At 43.3% G+C, this 19,728-nt stretch overlaps 1 protein-coding gene and 1 pseudogene across 4 annotated transcripts in view; one reads left to right on the top strand and one right to left on the bottom strand.

Annotated features, from left to right (window-relative positions):
- Positions 1 to 19,728, bottom strand: part of Nagk (N-acetylglucosamine kinase) — a 50,073-nt gene that overhangs the window by 16,934 nt on the left and 13,411 nt on the right. The window lies entirely within an intron of this gene.
- On the top strand, positions 14,793 to 16,244 carry LOC135710852 (uncharacterized; annotated as a pseudogene).

Raw genomic sequence — 19,728 nt, 5'->3', positions numbered from 1 at the left:
CGTTGTGTGCCACCGGTTTGGATATACCGATGTTTGTCAGGAAAAAGTCCAGCGTGGCGACCGCCAAGCCTCGTGATGGGCATTAAAATCGCCTCCAATGACGAATCGAGAGCTAGTGCGAGTGATGGCGTTCAGATCATTCTTAAATTTGGCTCCTAATCCTAATCCGTTATCCTATCCTGTCCTGTCCGGTACACTGTCGAGGGCAGTACACAACGATCAACCGGACGATTCCGGTTGGCGATTCCACCTCCACGCTGAGAGCTTCGATGATAGAGGTGCGGATGTGGGTAAGAGTGACGGACTTGATCCCCTTTTTGATGACGACCACCCCCCCCCCCCCCTGGAGTTGGTGCGATCAAGCCGGATGATGGTGTGGTCAGCCAACCAGAAGCTGTCGCCGGACTTAGGTGGTGGCCAGTAGAGTGATGCAAAATTTGAAATTTTCGCTCCACAATACTTAAACGATTCCAAATCGGATCCTGACTAACCTCTCAAAATTTGAACCCATTTGGTGAGAAACTGAGATGGCACAAACCATCTGAAGTTTGTATGGGAATTACTATGGTAAAACCAAGATTTTTGTTCATGTCTATCTAATAATTCACCATATCGGTCTGCTTCAAAAGCTTTAAACCGTGCTTGTAGGAAATTTTTTCAGCTACAACTTTGCTCAAAACCACTTTTTGATTAAATGCAAGGATCGAAAGTTATCAACGGTTCAATGCGCTGATGTCTTATGATCATGCTCAATCAACTGCTCAGCAGGCAACATTGGTGTTTCTGGGGCGTTGAATAGGACCCAAAATCATGGCTACTATTTCACACTACAAAATACAGTGTTGCCTACAGAGCAGCTGCTTGATCATGTCATAAGTTTATCAATCTCTTAAATAATTAATAACTTTTTCCTGTCTCGTTTTACATAGAAACGATCTTAAGCAAAGTTGTAGCTGAGAAAATTTTCTATAAGAATGGTTATCGAACTGTTTCGCAGCTAAATATGGAAAAAGGCTAGATGGCAATGAACAAAAAGTTGAGATTTCCCATATTAATTTACATGTAAACTTCAAATAGCTTGTGCAAAGTCTGTTTCTAACCAAATGAGTTGTAACTTTGGAAGGCTAATCAGGATCCGATTTGAAACCATTTAAGCACTGTGGAGCTAAAAAGTCAAATTTTGCATCAGTCTAGTGGCCAGGGTAGACGCGACACGCGATGCGACTCACGCAAGAAATAATAATAAATAATAAGATTCCTTTGAATTGGTCGCATCGCATCGCGAATCGCGTCTACCCTGCCCGCCACCTTAAGGTGAGTCTCAGGATGTTGAGAGCCCCACTTCGATGTTGTGCTTGCGAGGGAAATCGGCAAGTTCATTTTTTTTTGCTCGTTCCAGATGACGATAGTTAACGGCTTAGACACCATACTGGATAATGAACTTACCAAGCACTTGGATCTGTTTGGGCTTACTGCGGCACTTACGAAGTGCGCTGGTCATGTTGAAAAAAAATCTCCATCAGTTCATCGGCTGTGAACAGATCAAGATTGTTGGCTTCTGCTGTTGGTTGACTCCGAAATCCAGGGGGGATGGAGAGCTTTGTCCAGCAGAATCGCTATGGGGTTTTTGAGAGGGAGCGAATCGGGTCCACGGATTCGCAGGACCATGTTTCGTTGGGCGAAGTGGCGGAAAATCTTCCGGTCTAAAGGCCGGTGCCTTCTCCTTCCTTTGTCCTGGTTTATGGTTTGCAGACGCCTGATTTCGGATCCGCTTGAATTCTTCGCGTTTGATGCAATCCCTGATGTTTCCTTGATGCGCTCCTCCACAGTTGACGCATTTGACCACCGCAGCTTTGTCCGCACATTCGTTGGTGACGTGATTTTGAACACATTTTCCACAACGCAGTTTGATGTGGCAGTTACGGGTGCCGTATCCAAAGTTCAGACAGCGCTGATACTCTGTCACATCGCGATGGCCGCCACGATATGGCTCCCATCGAACGATGCTCGAGTTGATTGAACGGATGGCTTTCAACGCGTTTAGCGTCACCGTGCCATTCGGGAAATGCACCAAGAATAGGGAGTCCAGATTCTGAAAACCGCGATGGTATCCAGCTTGTACCGGTCTCTAATCTCGACCTCGATCAGCTTCGGGTCGTAATTTGGGAGACCTCTGACAACCACTTTAAATGGCCTCTCACCAGGGATGTCATGTGTGAAAAATTCGGTACTGGCGTTCTTGAGGTGTACGACGACCAAATCGTACTCCGCTTTTGTTTGAAGCACCATTTTGGTACCGACTCGTCCCAACTTGTATTCCGCTTTCACACCCAGAGCCGCCAGTTCATCAATGAGTTCGTTGAGGTGAACATTTTTCACTAGCAACGGGGGAAGCTTCACTTTTGCTGCACGACCTACAGCATTGATATTTTCGGCATCGTCGTGGCAACATCATCTTGACCACTCGCACCATCAGATTGGCGTTCTTCCTTCTCTTTTTGATGCGTTTTTCCTTCGCAGCCGGCTGTATACTTCATCGGTGGGGAGAGTGGCGTATCTATTCGAAATAGGTACGCCACTTTTTGAGGTTCCTTCACCAGGATTTTCCCCGCGTATTCGTCGCATCTCAGCGCACGCACACTAACACGATGCGACCGATTTTCAACTTTTGTCTCGAACAAACGCTCGATTCATAATTACAAGTACTTGTAATTACATTTAGACAGAGCGAATGAAAACTCGAACTGAACTGCTCGTCGTTCAAGCAGCGAATGTTTTGACTGAAGAATCCTTATTGTATCTCGATTTATATACTAATCGTTAAGTACTGTAAATCAGCAGGTATCCAACAACCATGTCACATTTACCTAACCGGTTGGTACCTAAATTTAGGCATGCTACAATGTGTGGTTTTAGGCAGCATGCTAAAGATTCTCGAGTATTCGCTTCCTTCTATTAAAGGGCGAACACGAAATTATTGCGACACATTCAACAGGGCATAACTTTTTTACCATTGGGTAAAAATCAACCAAATTTTGCACACTTTCTCATTGATGTGTATTGTGTACATGCTGTCAAACTCGAAGTCGTGTTTTTCTATTCAACGAAAATGGAGGTGAACCAAAGCGAGTTGAGAGAACAAATTCTTTCCAAACACCTGGAATTTCCTGACCTGTCGCACCGGCAGTTGGGAAAAATGTTGAACATTCACCATTCAACCGTCTCCAGAGTGTTGAAGCGGTTCCAAGAGCGATTGACGTTGGACCACGGCAAAGGAGCTGGAAGAAAACCGGGACCGGAGAACAAAAAGACGGAGGGAAAGGTGAAGCGGATGATTAAAGGAAATCCCAACGTCTCAAGCCGTGATTTGGCTTAAAAGATCGGCATGTCGCAGAGCTACGTCCAGAATGCAAAGAAGAGAGCTGGACTACATACATACAATGTACAGAACTTCCCAAACCGCGATGAGCGGCAACAATCGACGGCTAAAACTCGGGCACGGAAGCTCTACGAGAAGATGCTGACAAAATATGGCTGCTGTGTGATGGACGACGAAACGTATATAAAAGCCGATTTTAAGCAAATTCCGGGGTTGGAGTTTTTCACCGGCAAGAGCAAGTTCGATGTGGACGACAAATTTAAGAAGAAGAAAATGTCGAAGTTCGCTCCAAATATCTCATTTGGCAGGCCATCTGCTCTTGCGGACTGAGGAGTGAGCCTTTCGTGACAAAGGGCACAGTAAATGGCGAGATCTACAAATCTGAGTGTCTCGAGAAGCGCCTTTTGCCGTTCTTGCAGCAGCACGACAAAACTCCGCTACTTTGGCCAGATTTGGCATCATGCCACTATTATAAAAGTGTCCTGGAGTGGTATGAGGCCAATTCTGTCCATTTTGTTCCAAAGGACATGAATCCGCCAAACTGTCCGGAGCTGCGCCCGGTGGAGCAGTACTGGGCAATAATGAAGCGGGAACTTCGGAAGAGCAAGAAGACAGTCAAAGACGAGAAGAACATGTTTAGAAAATGTTAAAAAAAAACTGAGAAACTGGTACCGGATGACACTGTAAAGACTTTTATGGAGGGCATCAAGCGAAAATGCGTTCAGTTTTACACTCAAGGCTCCATCGATTAACTTTTCTTTTGATTTTTGAAGTAAATATATGTATAAAACTACCCTAAAATTTTGGTTTGATTCTAAACATTATAAGAAAATTGGCATGACTTTTTCGGTGTCGCAATAATTTCGTGTTCGCCCTTTAAGCAATGATGATGGATTATGTTTAAATATTTCTAAACTTTCTGGTACGTTTAGTTTTCAATGCGGAGATAAACTCTGCAGGATATTAATATTATCCTTTGTCAAACGATGCCCATTTATAAAGATATGTTTTGCAACCTTGGATTTAAATTAGCATTTTTACCTCTGCGATTTGTTCCTTAAACCTTTTTCCAAAGTCCTTTTCGTCTGACCAATGTAGATATCACTACAATCTGGACAAGAGATTTTTTAGACACCGGCTTTTCCTAAGACATTTATTGGTTCTTTTTGTTGATTACACCACTTCATTGAATTTAGAACAGGTTGGAATTAGTATTGATTAATATGCTTTAGTATGTGATGAAAAGTAATATATTGACGTAATATACAACCACAGACAAACAGACGTAACACTTCATTGTATATCTTCGTTCACGCATTTAACGGTTGATTTGAATATTATCAGTTCCGCGAACTACTCGCCGTAGCGCTGGCATCGGATCACTTTGACGTTTCTATACATTCTATAGAAATTTTAGGCAATACTGTTTGCGAGTTAGCGAGCAAGCTTGTTTTCCGCGAGAAGCCCGAGAGATGTCGTTACTGAGGTCATATGTTTTGAGATACTATGTTTTCAAGAAAAACTTATTCAAAGAGTTAAGTCTGTTTGTCTGTGATACAACTATAAACAACTACACTAGCAACCGATCACTACGATTAAAGTAAGCCAGAACTTAAAATACTTAAAAATGCTTAAAAATACTTATGAGAGACTTGGACATACTTAATTGATGTTAGACCTAAAGCTCAGAGGGGAATGCCCCTAGGACGTATATTTCTCTATGTAGTATATAAACGCTTTTTATACTAAGTTCGTATTCTCTCTCTCTCTTTATACCGAGCTATGCGTCGGTAAGTCAGTAAGGAGAGTTGTGATTTAGCCTAACTTTTAATCCATTTAGATTTGAATATTTTTGAGTGTACGAAGGGGGGAGATAGATGTTTCAAAATTGGTAAAAAATATGCTACGTCATTTACAATTGGTCCCTAATGGGAAAGCTATTTCGACAATACGACATTCTAAGCATCATGTACCTATAAAAAAAAATCATAAGTAACATGGTCTTTATGGTTACAGATCCTGCATAATCCCAAATCCTTGGATTCAACCATAACATTGATAATTGCGATTTCATATCAAAAAATAATCAGTCAAATGGGTTGAAGTGCACTTTAGCCGCACATTTTTGAAACACGCCATAGAAAATATCACACCACAATATACATTCTCAAATTCTGATAACGAGGCACAAATCACAAATGGCACAAAGTTTGTTAGGATAGGTAGGCGAATGATTGTCACCACATTTTAGCATTGCCGGAAAATACGCACGTTATGCAAAAATCAAATCCAACTCGAGTGCAACGTGATACCTAAAGATAACGGAAATGTCTGAAAATTATTAGCGAAAGTAATAACAACAAATTGACCCCCTAATCAATCTATCAGTTAACCACCTGACAGTGGTGGAGCACTGAGTACCTATTATATCACGTCCGGTGCATGAGGTTCAGAAATGTTTATCGAACCACTTGAGTTGGGAGAATATTACCGCTGATAACAGCCATTTTTCACTGTCAAGAACGCATAGATCTATCGTATAAGCCTTTATACGTCTCGTCATAACAGATAACATTGAGTGGAGAAAAGAAGGAAAGTTCATATGTAGGAAGATCGCAGTAATAGAACGGCACGGAAGTAGGCAAGCACAAAAATAGGTTATAGATGAGCTGACAAGGCATCTTCAGGTCCAGGACAGCTTGATAAGCTTAATAAATAACAGCAATAGAGCGCAATTTTGCAAAATGGCACACGAACAACGCAAAAACAACATTACGTTCGACGGGAGTTTGCTTCGACACTTGATTAGTTCGCTATAATATGTATAAAGTACACTTGAGCTGCCAACAATTGCAATGAAGGCGATGGGATTATAGTGTTAGTACTGGTGAACTATACGAGTCTGTGGAAAGCTGCGCCCCCCCCCCCCCCCATTCCACCCCCACAAATTCTACTGAAGAAGCATCCTCAATACCTACTAGGCAGGGGCAAATAAGCAAACAAGCAGGGTGAGAGTCGTGTAACATTATTGACACGGAATGATTTACGGATGGTGCATTCCCACACCCAGCCCATGTTTTTCAGCTGGACATGTTCCCGCCAACCGAGCGGTAGCCGATTGAATGCGCGGTCGCGTGGCCCTGACATTGTAGATTGATAGTGGCATGCGTTTGTGTGTTTCGTCTTATTTATTCCTCGGTAGACATTACGCTCTTTAACATGTAAATACTGACAATCAACGGTGCTATGTTAGCGATCAGCTTGTCGCAAGGTCAACATTTGGCGAGACATAGTGCGGGTTGTGAGAAGTTAGTCAAACGATTTAAAGACAAGTACCCATAGACCTTCCCTTATACCAATGTTTCAATAATTTTGTTGTAGGGCTTACATTTTGTAGAGAAAATGGATTTTGTTCTTGCTTTTGGACGTAGGACTACGTCTGTGATTTCTATATGGGGGTACACTTTGTGAAAACCAAAAATGGAACATGTAACAAAATTATGAAAGATTTTGAACGTTAATTACTCAGCTGCCCCTGGACCAATTTCAATCATTTTATCATAAATCGATCAGAATTATTTCTACGCATCGATTAAATTGTTGATTTTCAACAAGACACTATTGAAAAAGTTGTAAATGTCAAGCATTGTCCAAAAGCGTCGAAATAACTAACAAATCCACCAATTACCTACATGTCTATGTTGCTTCCCCAACACAGTCATCAGAGAATCGTTTCTAAACGAAACTTGTCGATGAAGTATTGCTGCTTCCCCAACACTGCCATCAGAGAGTCGATAGTAAACGAAACAAGCCGAAGTGGCATTCGCCTCCGATCTTCGGGCGTGTGCAAATAGGAAGGATGACATTTCGTAACATTTTGCTCACTGGAAGCAGGGGTGCAAGTGATTTTGATCGATTCTCTTCATCGACTTTCTGTTTCGTTAATAACTTGACGGTAAATCGATGAAGAGAATTGACTTTCACCCCTCTGCTTCTAAGCCCTTGATTCAGTCGTCGTCATAGCAATGAAAACTAGCATCGCACCGCCTTTGGTTCTTGGGTTACACTTGCTATTTGCAATTCTGCTGTTCGACATTTTCAAAGGACCGACAAAAACATGAAATTACATTAAAGTAATGAAATTGGGTTGTTAGCGGAATGCTTTAAATAAAACAGCAAAAAAGATTATCTTCCATTTAATTCCACTCAATTCATTTTGGTATCCATGACAGATACGTATTTCGGCTACAATGTGCAGTTTTTATCAGTGTCATTCCCACTAAAGAACCTATCAAAATCTAACCCCCTTAAGTACTCATCCCCTAGGTAAAAATGTCAAGATCACAGGTATAAGAATGAAACTACAATGTGTAGAATCAAGAAAAAATTTGAAATTGCACTATTTTCCAGGGATGCCTAAAAGTCCTATTATTCAATTAACGATTAATCGTAAAGATTTTTCCAGCTATTCAATTAAATATTTATCGAATTTTAAATGTAACCGACATATCTTCTTATTTCTACACGTTCGATTTAGCGCAGAGCGCAGTAGGGAAAATAAATAAAAGTACTAATTTATCTGAACAGGCATAGAGAAGGACCATGACGGGAAACACGATCATATATTCACCGAAAAAAGTGTTAAGCGTCCTTCTCCTAAAAGCTAAGATTTACCAACTTGTTGAGAGAAGGAGTTTAACGAGAAAAAACTAAAAAGGGGAGGAGCTTTAGCGAGACTCTTGCGAGTGCCCAAATATTGAACCGAAGAATATGGGATTGTCCGGTCCGATTTTCTGATCCAGCTGCCTACCATGGGCCCTATTCAGGGCCACCAAGATATTCCACAAGAGTTAAATTTCTGAATATGTCCCAACTAAAATTCATATCAAGGTTCTTTTCAGGGCAATCATAGTCAAACTAAAGAGTATAAATAGAGAGAACCCCGCTCAAATTCCTATTTATATAGGAGGTCCTTGGGAGCCCCGTTTAGCGGGGATGTCAAGACGACCGAAGGAATCGATGGTGCTAAATCCTGTAGTATAGCTTCGCAGCCTTCAAAAAGCGCAGTACAACTGCTTGAGTTAAGGGCACGTTTGCTAGCGGCAGACCGTGGAGGCAACGAAGATGCTCGAATTGTGGACATACGCATAACACGTGCTCCACCGTCGAAGGAATATGGCAGAATTCACAGGTCTTCCTGAAGGGTCCTCCGCTGAAATCCAGTGAGATTAGGGAGTGTCCTGCCCGGAGTCTGGAAAAAATCATCTGGTCTCGCAGGTTTGCAAGGTCCGTCCACTTTCCGATGTCGTCTTTAATTTTTCTAATAAACGGAAGTCTGGCACTGGACCATTCCGTTGCCCACGCTGTCCAACTGTAGAAGTGATCCATCTCTTCACGTCTTGCAACGGCACCTTGTGCGAGTACCGAGGACCAGATGGGCCTGACCCGGCTAGGTTGTCCGCCTTGATGTTCCCTGGGATCCCACAGTGTCCGGGAATCCATGCGTAGGCAGTGTTTGGTGGCGCATCTTTCAGGATGCCCTGGATGAGGTGGACCGTGACCTCCCAAGAAAAGGCCTGAATAACACTGTGGGAGTTCGCAGGATCAGGATTAGGCGATCCGCAGGAACCATGACGGCATGAAGAACAGCCTTTGCTTCTGCCGAGAACACCGAACATTGTTTTGGCAGACTTGTTTGGGTACAATCCAGTCAGCTTTGCTACCGATCTCCTAAGGGTTACGGAATTGTCCCCGGTTCTGAGCTTCTCCTTTATCTGGCTGTCGATGTTTGGTGCGATCCATAGAACTGAAATTCTGTTGAAATCTAAGAAAATGTTGCGAGAATACTTTCTAAATTCTAACGAACATACCAATAGTTTGGTAATGGGACGCCATGATCTCGGAGAAATGAGCGAAAAAGTTGAGCTGTTCGCATAATTTGGTGGCAATAACGACATGGCGATTGGGGCTCACTCTTTCCTCATCGACCAGTGCACATAGTCACGTGGGTCTCCCGTGATGGACATACCGAAAATTAAATAGATCAGCAAAAACTGGGGATGGAGCCTTCTTGACGTACGAAATAAACGCGTCTGACCATCACCATCGCGTGAGATCTGCCTATGCATTTCACACATCTAGCGGAGGGAGGAGAGACTCTGACGGCGATTCAACACACGCCGATTATAAAATCAAGCTGTGAAAATATCGTTTGTTGAAGAACTTGAGACCCGAGCAGTGGATGTTCCGGAAGGTGGCAGCGTAGAAGAACAGTGGAATGCATTTATCGAGACATGTGAGAACAATCTGGGTGAGCTGCGCACTCGGCGAAAAGAGTGGATCACTGATGACACCTTGTGGTAGATTGAGGAACGTAGAGAAGCAAAAACCGCGATAGAGCGGACGAGAACCAGAGGAGCCAATAATTAAGTCGAACGCTTTTGCAGGCGCGCCGACGAAGGGGAGAAAGCCGAAACAACTGCCGATATCCGCCTTCTCTACGATATCTCTCGGCGCCTGAGTGGACCATGGATGAATCCGAAGATGCCAGTGAAAGACGCGACTGGACAGTTACTTACCGACCTCACTGACCAGCTTTAACGTTGGTTTGAGCACTTCGAACAACTTCGACAAGTTTCGATACCCAACCAGCCATCATCATCGTGGGGCATCACTCGCGTCAAGTCCGAGGCCCCATCACTACAGGAGATCGAAGCTGCTATCCGAAGTATGGAATCCAACAATGCTCCCGGGGTTAATCGCACATTAGCAGAGATGCTCAAAGCTGACCCAATGCTATCCGTACAAATGTTTCAACAACTATTCTATAATATCTGGAACATCGCGACTTCTCCGGCCGACTGGATGCAGAGTGTTTTAGTAAAGGTTCCCAAAAAGGGGGATCTTACTGTGTGTGAGAACTGGCGAGGCATCATGTTACTGTGTGTTGTTCTCAAAGTTCTGTGCGGTACTTATCCTGAATCGGATATAGTAGAAGATTGACGTGACTCTCCGGTGGCAGCACGCACAATTCCGTCCCGGAAGATCTTGTGTGGCCCATATGGTCACGAAAATCTATGGGACGCCCTGAGACGTCCCGGATAAAATCGTTAACCTCATCCGAGGCTTTCACATGTAGAGTCCTACATAACGGAACCTTATCCGACCCTATCCTGCAGGCGTGAGGCAAGGATGTATAATATCACCACTACTGTTACTCATCGTTATTGACGAGATCACTATGGACCACCTCAACGACTTCGATTTGGCTGATGATGATGCGCTATTAGCACAACGGTACTCTGATATGCAGAGTAAGCTCAACGACCTAGCCTAACACTGCTCTGCAGCGGGTCTCACTATCAACGTTAACAAGACCAAATCGTTGGATGTAAACACGGACAACCCTTCCATCTTTACGGTAGCGGGGCAAGCAGTAGAGACAGTCGAAAGTTTCCAATATTTTGGTGGTACCAAGAGCGACGGTGCACGAATCAAGATGACTAGGGCTGTTTTTGCGAGTTTCCGAATTGTATGGAGATCTAACCAGATAAGTCAACTTACCTAAATGGATCTCGAATGCTAAGCTCCATTGTCGATGTCATCAGAAACCGATATCAACAGAAATTCGAGAACGTAAGTGGAGGTGGGTCGGTCACACACTACGAAGTGGTGGAAATGAAATCTTAAGCAAGCACTGGATTGAAACTCGGCAGGACACCGCAGCAGAGGCAGAGCGAGGGGCTCATGGTGGAGGAGCCTCAACAAGGACATAAAGGAAGTCGACTGGAATCTGAACTGAGCCTAGGTCACGACAAAATCGGAAATCTTGCACGTTAACCCTATGCAACACTAGAGGTAGGATACATAAGTAAGTAAGTAAGTAAGTAAGTAAGTAAGTAAGTAAGTAAGTAAGTAAGTAAGTAAGTAAGTAAGTAAGTAAGTGAGTAAGTAAGTAAGTAAGTAAGTAAGTAAGTAAGTAAGTAAGTAAGTAAGTAAGTAAGTAAGTAAGTAAGTAAGTAAGTAAGTAAGTAAGTAAGTAAGTAAGTAAGTAAGTAAGTAAGTAAGTAAGTAAGTAAGTAAGTAAGTAAGTAAGTAAGTAAGTAAGTAAGTAAGTAAGTAAGTAAGTAAATAAGTTAGTAAGTTAGTAAGTAAGTAAGTAAGTAAGTAAGTAAGTAAGTAAGTAAGTAAGAAAGTAAGTCAGTAAGTATGTAAGTAAGTAAGTAAGTAAGTAAGTAAATTAAGTATGTAAGTAAGTAAGTAAGTAAGTAAGGAAGTAAGTAAGTAAGTAAGTAAGTAAAATACCAGTAGATTTCTGAGGAATAGTTCAACTAAATTATGGAGAGAAAATAATGCAAATTATCTCGGGCATCATTAAGCAAACGAAGGTGAATAGTAGCGTGAATATCAAGAGGTTTCTGCAGCGAGTTCGTAAGTAAGTAAGTAAATAAGTAAGTAAGTAAGTAAGTAAGTAAGTAAGTAAGTAAGTAAGTAAGTATCAAGAGGTTTCTGCAGTGAGTTCGTAAGTAAGTAAGTAAGTAAGTAAGTAAGTAAGTAAGTAAGTAAGTAAGTAAGTAAGTAAGTAAGTAAGTAAGTAAGTAAGTAAGTAAGTAAGTAAGTAAGTAAGTAAGTAAGTAAGTAAGTAAGTAAGTAAGTAAGTAAGTAAGTAAGTAAGTAAGTAAGTAAGTAAGTAAATTAAGTAAGTGAATACGTAAGTATGTAAGTAAGTAAGTAAGTAAGTAAGTAAGTAAAATACCAGTAGATTTCTGAGGAATAGTTCAACTAAATTATGGAGAGAAAATACTGCAAATTAGTAAGTAAGTAAGTAAGTAAGTAAGTAAGTAAGTAAGTAAGTAAGTAAGTAAGGAAGTAAGTAAGTAAGTGAGTAAGAAAAATACCAGTAGATTTCTGAGGAATAGTTCAACTAAATTATAGAGAGAAAATAATGCAAATTATCTCGGACATCATTAAGCAAACGAAGGTGAATAGTAGCGTGAATATCAAGAGGTTTCTGCAGCGAGTTCCCAAAGTTTTCTGCACAAAATACTAAGACTGCTTTGAAAGTAAATTTCTAGGAAATACCGGAAAGAAATATAAGATTACTGAGGAAAATCCTGAAAGTAACTCTGAAGGCATTTTGGAACAATCCTAAAGAAATCCTTGGGAAATTTTCAAAGATATCGTAAGATAAATTCAGACATTGACAGTTCAAGATCCAGGATTAACAAATTGTGTCTAGATTGTGACTTTCCGAAGGAGCACAAATTTCATTATCCTGGCTATAGGGCTAGAAATGCCTGAATAGGGTGACAATGAGATTGAGTGACCGTCTGAAAAGTGTAACAGTGAGTTGTGGTGAGAGGCTTCAAACTTTGAAAACATTTCCATTCGCCCGTCGTAAATTCATTATCCCATACATGGAGACAGATTCTAGATTCTGTGACATGAAACGTTTTCAAGAATTTAAAAGTAACAAAAATATTCAAAATGCTTGACATCGGACATCAAATTACCACAGGATTTTTTAGATTGTGAAGTTAACACAAAATCACGAGTTTGGGGCTTAAACATTCATAAGGATTCTTAACGGAATAATCTAAGAAAATATGATATTATAATATTTTTAAATCTCAAACTTAATTTTTGGTATCCCATTTCAAGAGAAATATTCAAGAAATCTGGATTCGATTAAAATACTTATACAAAATATAGTTAGGTTCCAATCAAATTCCCGATTATTTCCCGGTTGTTTTCGATTCCCAGTTCTCCAGTATTTTCTGGTTCAGTGGTCACCCTGGTTTAAACTTGAAGCACAACATTGCGTATCTTAGTTTTGATATATCATTTTATTTAATTGTCTCGATCTAACACATGCCAACAATATTCAGCCTGGTCAAGCTTCGCATAAGCTTCTTCTAGAAATATACGACATTCGACATTACTCAAGCGGTGACGCCTTGCGGTTCAATCAACTGTGCAGCAATACATACATCGTTTCTCTTTTTTTCGTCGACTCTGAAAGTTTACTCTTGCGCAGGTTTTCTTTACATCATCATCGAGCAATGATGCCGGCGTGCGGGCAAACTTGAATAAGAGCTGTAGTAGCCCAACACCAGTACCATACCATACCATGCTTCATCGCCAAAGTTGGCTGAATAATAACTGCATAAGCTCAGCTGTACCTGCCTAGGGGCTGTCCATATACCACGTGGAAAGATTAGGCGGAGGAGGGTTTTTGCAAATGCCCATGGTCCATACAAATGTATAAGAGGAAGAGGAGGGGAGTCTAGTACCTACCAAAAGCTGTCCACGTGGAATGTGGACAACCCCCTATAATAACACCGGTTCGAAACTGCCGATACTGACTTGTGGCAGCAAGAAGAGAACGCGTCTAATGCAATTTTGTATTTTCGTGTATGCACTTCACTATAGATTGGTTCAGTGTCAGTTTCAAGCAATGGGGCATGAGACGGGCGTTTTGTGCTTCGCAAAAAAACCTGATCTAGGCGCTGGTAACCGGTCATTAATTCGTACACAATGGAGAATCGAAAGAGGCTTGATCCAGAATGGTTTAATGCGGGGGCTTCTCCAAAGAACCTGTAGCCATATCATGAGTCGCTATGAATGAGGAAGTGATTGTCTGGTTTTAAGTTTCGATCGGCGGACGTTCATTTACTCAATTTTAATCATCAAGTTTATTCAATTTGGTCATGGTTCAATACCTCTTTTTGTGTTGAGTTCGTCTTTTCCATTCCTTGATCAATTAATATATCTGATTTGGCAAAACATGTTTAGGGAGCATGCAGAACTCACACGAAATTTTGAAACAACATCATCCCCTCTACCCAACTCGTCGCATTTCCCTTATACGTTATTGCTCGTCACACATTAGTAAACACCCCCTTCGGAAGGTCCGGAAGCAACCAGAAAAGCCAAAACAAAAACAGGACGAAGGGCATAGTGGTAGCAGTACGTACGCTAGTGTATTGGCAGGAGGTGCATCGTTGGACACCAACAATATGGTAGCAGAGGAAGAGGTAAAGGTGCATGATGAAAAAGTAGTGGAGATGCACGAGATGACCGTGATGGAGGCCGAGAAGAACTATAAAGACAAAGGGGGTGATGTCCAGAAATAACAGCCACCGGTACTCAAGGATCCGAGGGATGCGTATTATTTCTACAAGTTTGGAATTGTAGACCGAGTCGTAGACTGGACGGAGATGTTGAAAATAAAAATTGAAGGAACACGAAGCCTGACCTGTCATTTGGTTAAGCGACTCCATGCCAGTCAAAACAATTTTGTTTATGTTTACGTTTTGACAAGAGTTCTGTGCAGCTGTTGGTAGAAATTTGCTTTGTTGCAGCAATTATCGTTCGTTATAAGCTACTCGGAACCGGAAAATTGTACCCAAAAATGGATGAATCAACCGAAGAAGACGTCCCCCGCGAAAACCTGATCCCAGAACTTGAAGGATATACCGGCCAAGGCAGCGATTTTGTTGGTGGATCGAACGATACGATTCCACACAATCGACCTACTGGTTCAACTCCTCCCGACGATACCGATATGGATGGCCCGAAACCGACCGGGGATGAATTTGATTTCAGTAATTTGATCGATTACGCCATGGAATACCTTGATGAATCCGAAGAACAACCTGTATTCGATGGGCTGAGTGATGATGATTGTACTGCAGATCCTCTTTTGAACCCCGGACCATCTAATCCACCAAAACGGGTGAGTACATTTAGACTTTTGATGGTTCTGAATTAATAATGTTAAATTTTAGCGAAAGGCGAACAAATCTGGAAATCGAAGCGTTCTTACTGAGCTTCCGCGTGGATCCAAAGAGAACAACAAGCAATATCGTTTCAAAGCCACAGTTTTTGAGAAAAAGTTCGAAAACCAGAAGTGCTGGGAAAAGTTTGACAATACTGCTCGAAATTTATTCATCGTGGTGTTATTTTCCCCGAAGCATCCGATGAAACAGTTGAACTTAAGTGAGGGGATCCACCCACGACGTATGATGACCGCGATAAGTTTATTGTGTACTACGATAAAGTCAGCAAGCGCAGCACTGCTCCTTCGAAGTTTAACGGACACACACTTCAGAACTGGCTGACGAAAGATGTGACAGTAAAACTAGTTGAAAGCCAACTGCTACGCTCACAGACAACAGACCGGTGCTGGTACATAATCAATAGCATCACTAAACCAAGTAAAGGAAGGCCTAAAGAAGCGGGATGGAAGATATTTAAGCGCTGATGCCGTCAATTAGGGACGCTGGACGAACTGGATTTGCAGCAAACCTTTGAACAAGCGTGATGAATTAACGCGGCAAACTCCTCCCCAGCATATTATTGGGCTTTTCAGCACGGTTCCTGTGCACAGTTAAGTTCTTTTGGAAAAGACGAGATTGAATTTGCAGGTAGCTGCCACAGTGAATAAGACTTATGTAAAATCGTTACAGGATCTTAAGGATGACCACCGGCAGTTGTTGAACATTGCATCCGTGATGGGTCAACGAATCTAAATGCTTCAGGAAAAGCAGACTGAGTACGAAAACATGCTCACTGCAATGAGCAGCTCAGTATCAGTGAGTGAAAATAGATTTTCAGTGGAGCTGGCTCAATCTGTAACAGATAGCAGTGATGTTGATCACCAGTAATCATGACATCACAGAACAGAAGGGGAAGTGCAAACAAATCGGTGAATCAAAAATGGTTAATTTTTCTGCTCAACAAGCTATGTGTTGTGGTAGCGTTCCACACGGGCTTTCTATGTCCACTCACACTATCATAGCATGCTGCCTATCTTAACTGCAGGCAGAAGTTGCCTTCTACCGCTAGGTTCGCTAGTGTTCGCAAATGACAAGTGGAGCCACTTTCTGTTCCAAAGTTCCACTCCTGTGATGACATGGTAAATGATGAATTTATTTGCAATTCCGAATCGAATGAATAAAATGGGTACTTCATGGAATCATTTAGTTTAATCATTTTTTTTTTTTGCTGTAGAGACCAAGAAACTGCATTTCATCTTATACATTGGTTAATTTATGTTTTAAACCCAAATGTTTTCATATCTTGACCCAAACTAATACTGGGATCGAAAACTCCCCCAGGAAGATATCCACATTTTTTAAACATTTTTGTTCCGTCTCCGCCGAAAGTCAACTGATACGAACACGACCAACAAGCAGCGAAGAACGAGACCATCAATAGGCTACAACATCCACCAATCAGCGACGACCACATCAACGCTCGCCGCTTTGAAAGAGGCATGCATCACCGTGCAAAACAAGAGTTCTTTTCCGACCAAGCACCAGCAAACATCAGCAGCAGTAGAAGCAGAATTTGTAGAGAGAAAGAGGAGAGAATAAACAGTTGTTAGCGTAGCCGTCCCGATCAAGTTTATTTTGCACACATCCCTGGTTTGGAGCAGCGTCGAACCCACCAGCTCTTTTCAGAGCCCTTACGAGTTGATTTCCGATCGACGCTTGCTTCCTCCACCACCCTGCCGATACAGTCCACTACCAAAAGGGAAAGTTCCCTCCCAGTCCGAACATAATTTGGTCCTTCGAGCCGGATCACGAGCCAAGAAGCTTTCGCCGTGAAAGTTTACGCATAGATGTTCCTGCCAACTGGAACGAAGCCGATTTCCCACCGAAAGAAACGGACGTGCTACGCTAGCCAAGTACCAAACAAACAAAACTACTTCCGCTGCTGCCGATGACAGCATCGTGTGCGAAGTATACAAAAAAGTGAATCATATGAGTGAGCGCGTTCGCGAAAAACAATATTCCGAAAAGTGAATCGCATGCGTGTGATAGTTTACTACGCGTTCCAAAGATGACCGATGTGGAAAGGTTGATCGTACTTCGTGGCTTAGTAGAGGCGAAGGTAACGCGAATCCTGAAGGAAGTGCAAGAAACCGATATCACCATGCATCCGGTGCTGTGTAACAGGCACGCCAGGAACCTCCAGCGGTATTACCAGGAGTATCAATGGTTGCACAACAGAATTATGACCGCCATCTCTGCAGAGAGATTTGATGAGCAGGATGAGGACTACCTGCGTTTCGATGATCTCTACACCGAGGCCTGTATACTGCTGGAAACATTGCTGCTTGCCTTTCCAACTACCGATATCAGGCACCACCAACACCGAACACCATCACCGGCCACAAGCAAACCATACGCTCGGATCGTCCAAAATCAACCAATGACTCGAATGACGGAACAGCCCGTTCCGATTCCACACGCGATGGAACTGCCATGTACGTTATTGACGATTAAGTTGCCACCGCAGCGTATGTCGTACCCGATCCAAACCATCGATGTGAAGACGATTGTGAATCAATCCACCGAAACGAAGTCGATCAAGAAGTCAACTGAAGTGGATAATCCAACCGAACTCTTGAAGGCGAAACCCATGATTATGCCGTTGAACTCCCATTGTGGACCGACCGAGGTCCGGCTAGTCGATGATTCACCTCCACCTGCCAGTGTGGCCGATTACGGTAATCCTGCCGATACTGAAACCAAGCTGACAAGTACGATTGAAGATGAGGTTCCAACCGAAGCTGACTATGTTAAGCTCAACTCTGCGTGCAAGCCAAATTATCTTCCTCGTGGATTGACAGAGGACCGTTACGTCGAGAATTCAGCCAAGTTCGTAGAAGTCAAGCCTAATAACATGGCAAGTGAACCAACCGAGTGCCATGTCAATAAGGACTCACCTCAAGTCATGGATGTAAAACCGAAACGGTTTAAACATCCCGAAACAACCGAAGTCAATCCGAAGCTATTCCAAGACGACTTTCAAGCCATCGAACCGAAGTCCGTCGCAGCTGGTGAAGTTCCGAAAACAATCCTAACCTCGACTGGAACCAGACCGATCTTGAATTGTATCCCCGTCGGAAACCATCCGGTGTTGATGTCTTACCCGATGTCTACCGGAATCCTTCCAGTAATCAAGCCATTCCTGAGGGCCGCCAGAACCTATCCGGTGGTCCAACCGTCCCCGATGTCTGCTGGAATCCGTCCGGTGGTCAAGTCATTCTCGATGTCTGCCGAAACCAATTCGGTGGTCAAGCCATTCTCGATGTCTGCCGAAACCAATTCGGTGGTCAAGCCATTCCAGATGTCCGCCGCAATCCAGCCGGTGGTTAAGCTCTTCGTGATGTCTACCGGAATCCGTCCGGTGGTCAAGCCATTATCGATGTCCGCCGAAACCAATTCGGTGGTCAAGCCATTCTCGATGTCCGCCGAAACCAATTCGGTGGTCAAGCCATTCCAGATGTCCGTCGCAATCCAGCCGGTGGCCAAGCCGTTCCTGATCTCCACCGGAATCCAGCCTGTGATCAAGCCCTTCCTGATGTCTACCGCAACCAATCCGGTGGTCAAACCGTTGTCGATGTCCGCCGGAACCAATCCGGTGGTCAAACCGTTCTCGATGTCCACCGAAACCAATTCAGTGGCCAAGCCGTTGCTGATCTCTGCCGGAATCCAGCCTGCGATCAAGCCTTTCCTGATGTCCGCCGGGACCAATCCGGTGGTCAAACCGTTCTCGATGTCCACCGAAACCAATTCAGTGGCCAAGCCGCTCCTGATCTCTACCGGAATCCAGCCTGCGATCAAGCCTTTCCTGATGTCCGCCGGAACCAATCCGGTGGTCAAACCATTCTTGATGTCCACTGCAACCTGTCCGGTGGTCAAGCCATTAATGATATCCACTGGAACTCGTCCGGTCACCAAGCCGTTCCTGATGTCCGCCGGAATCAAAGCGGTAATCAAGCCTTTCCTGATGTCCACCGGAACCCGTCCGGTGTTCAAGCCGTTCCAAATGTCTACTGGAACCCGTCTGGTGGTCACGACCTTCATGATGTCCACTGGAACTCGTCCGGTGTCCAAGCAATTCCCGATGACCCTTAGAATTCATCAGGTAAACAAGCCGTTTCTGATGTCCCCTGGAAACCATCCGGTGAACAAGCCGTTACCGATGTCAACAGGAGACCATTCGGTGTTGTATTTTCCGATGCCAACTCGAAATCATCAGGTGCTAAAGCTATTCCCGATGTCTGCCGGAACCCGGCCCGTGTTCAAGATGTTTCCGATGTCTACTGGAAACCGTTCGGTATTCATGCGGTACCCGAAGCCAATGGAAAAGTATCCGGTGTTCAAGCGGTTTCTGATGCCAACCGAAAACTGTCCGATGTTCAAGCCGGTCCCGATGTCAGCTGGAATTCACTCAAGGCCAGTTCTGGAGCCAAGTGCACTCGTTCCGTTACCGACGTCTGAGAAACAACAAATAAGAGATCCACCAGACAAGCCAAGCTCAGCTAATCCTGT

Source organism: Ochlerotatus camptorhynchus, unplaced genomic scaffold (genome assembly GCF_037179485.1).
Source record: "Ochlerotatus camptorhynchus isolate MF236.1 unplaced genomic scaffold, CSIRO-AGI_Acam_v1.1 ptg000404l, whole genome shotgun sequence".
Taxonomy (NCBI): domain Eukaryota; kingdom Metazoa; phylum Arthropoda; class Insecta; order Diptera; family Culicidae; genus Ochlerotatus; species Ochlerotatus camptorhynchus.
The sequence above is the reverse complement of the archived record's forward strand: the minus strand, read 5'-3'. Positions and strand labels throughout refer to the sequence as shown.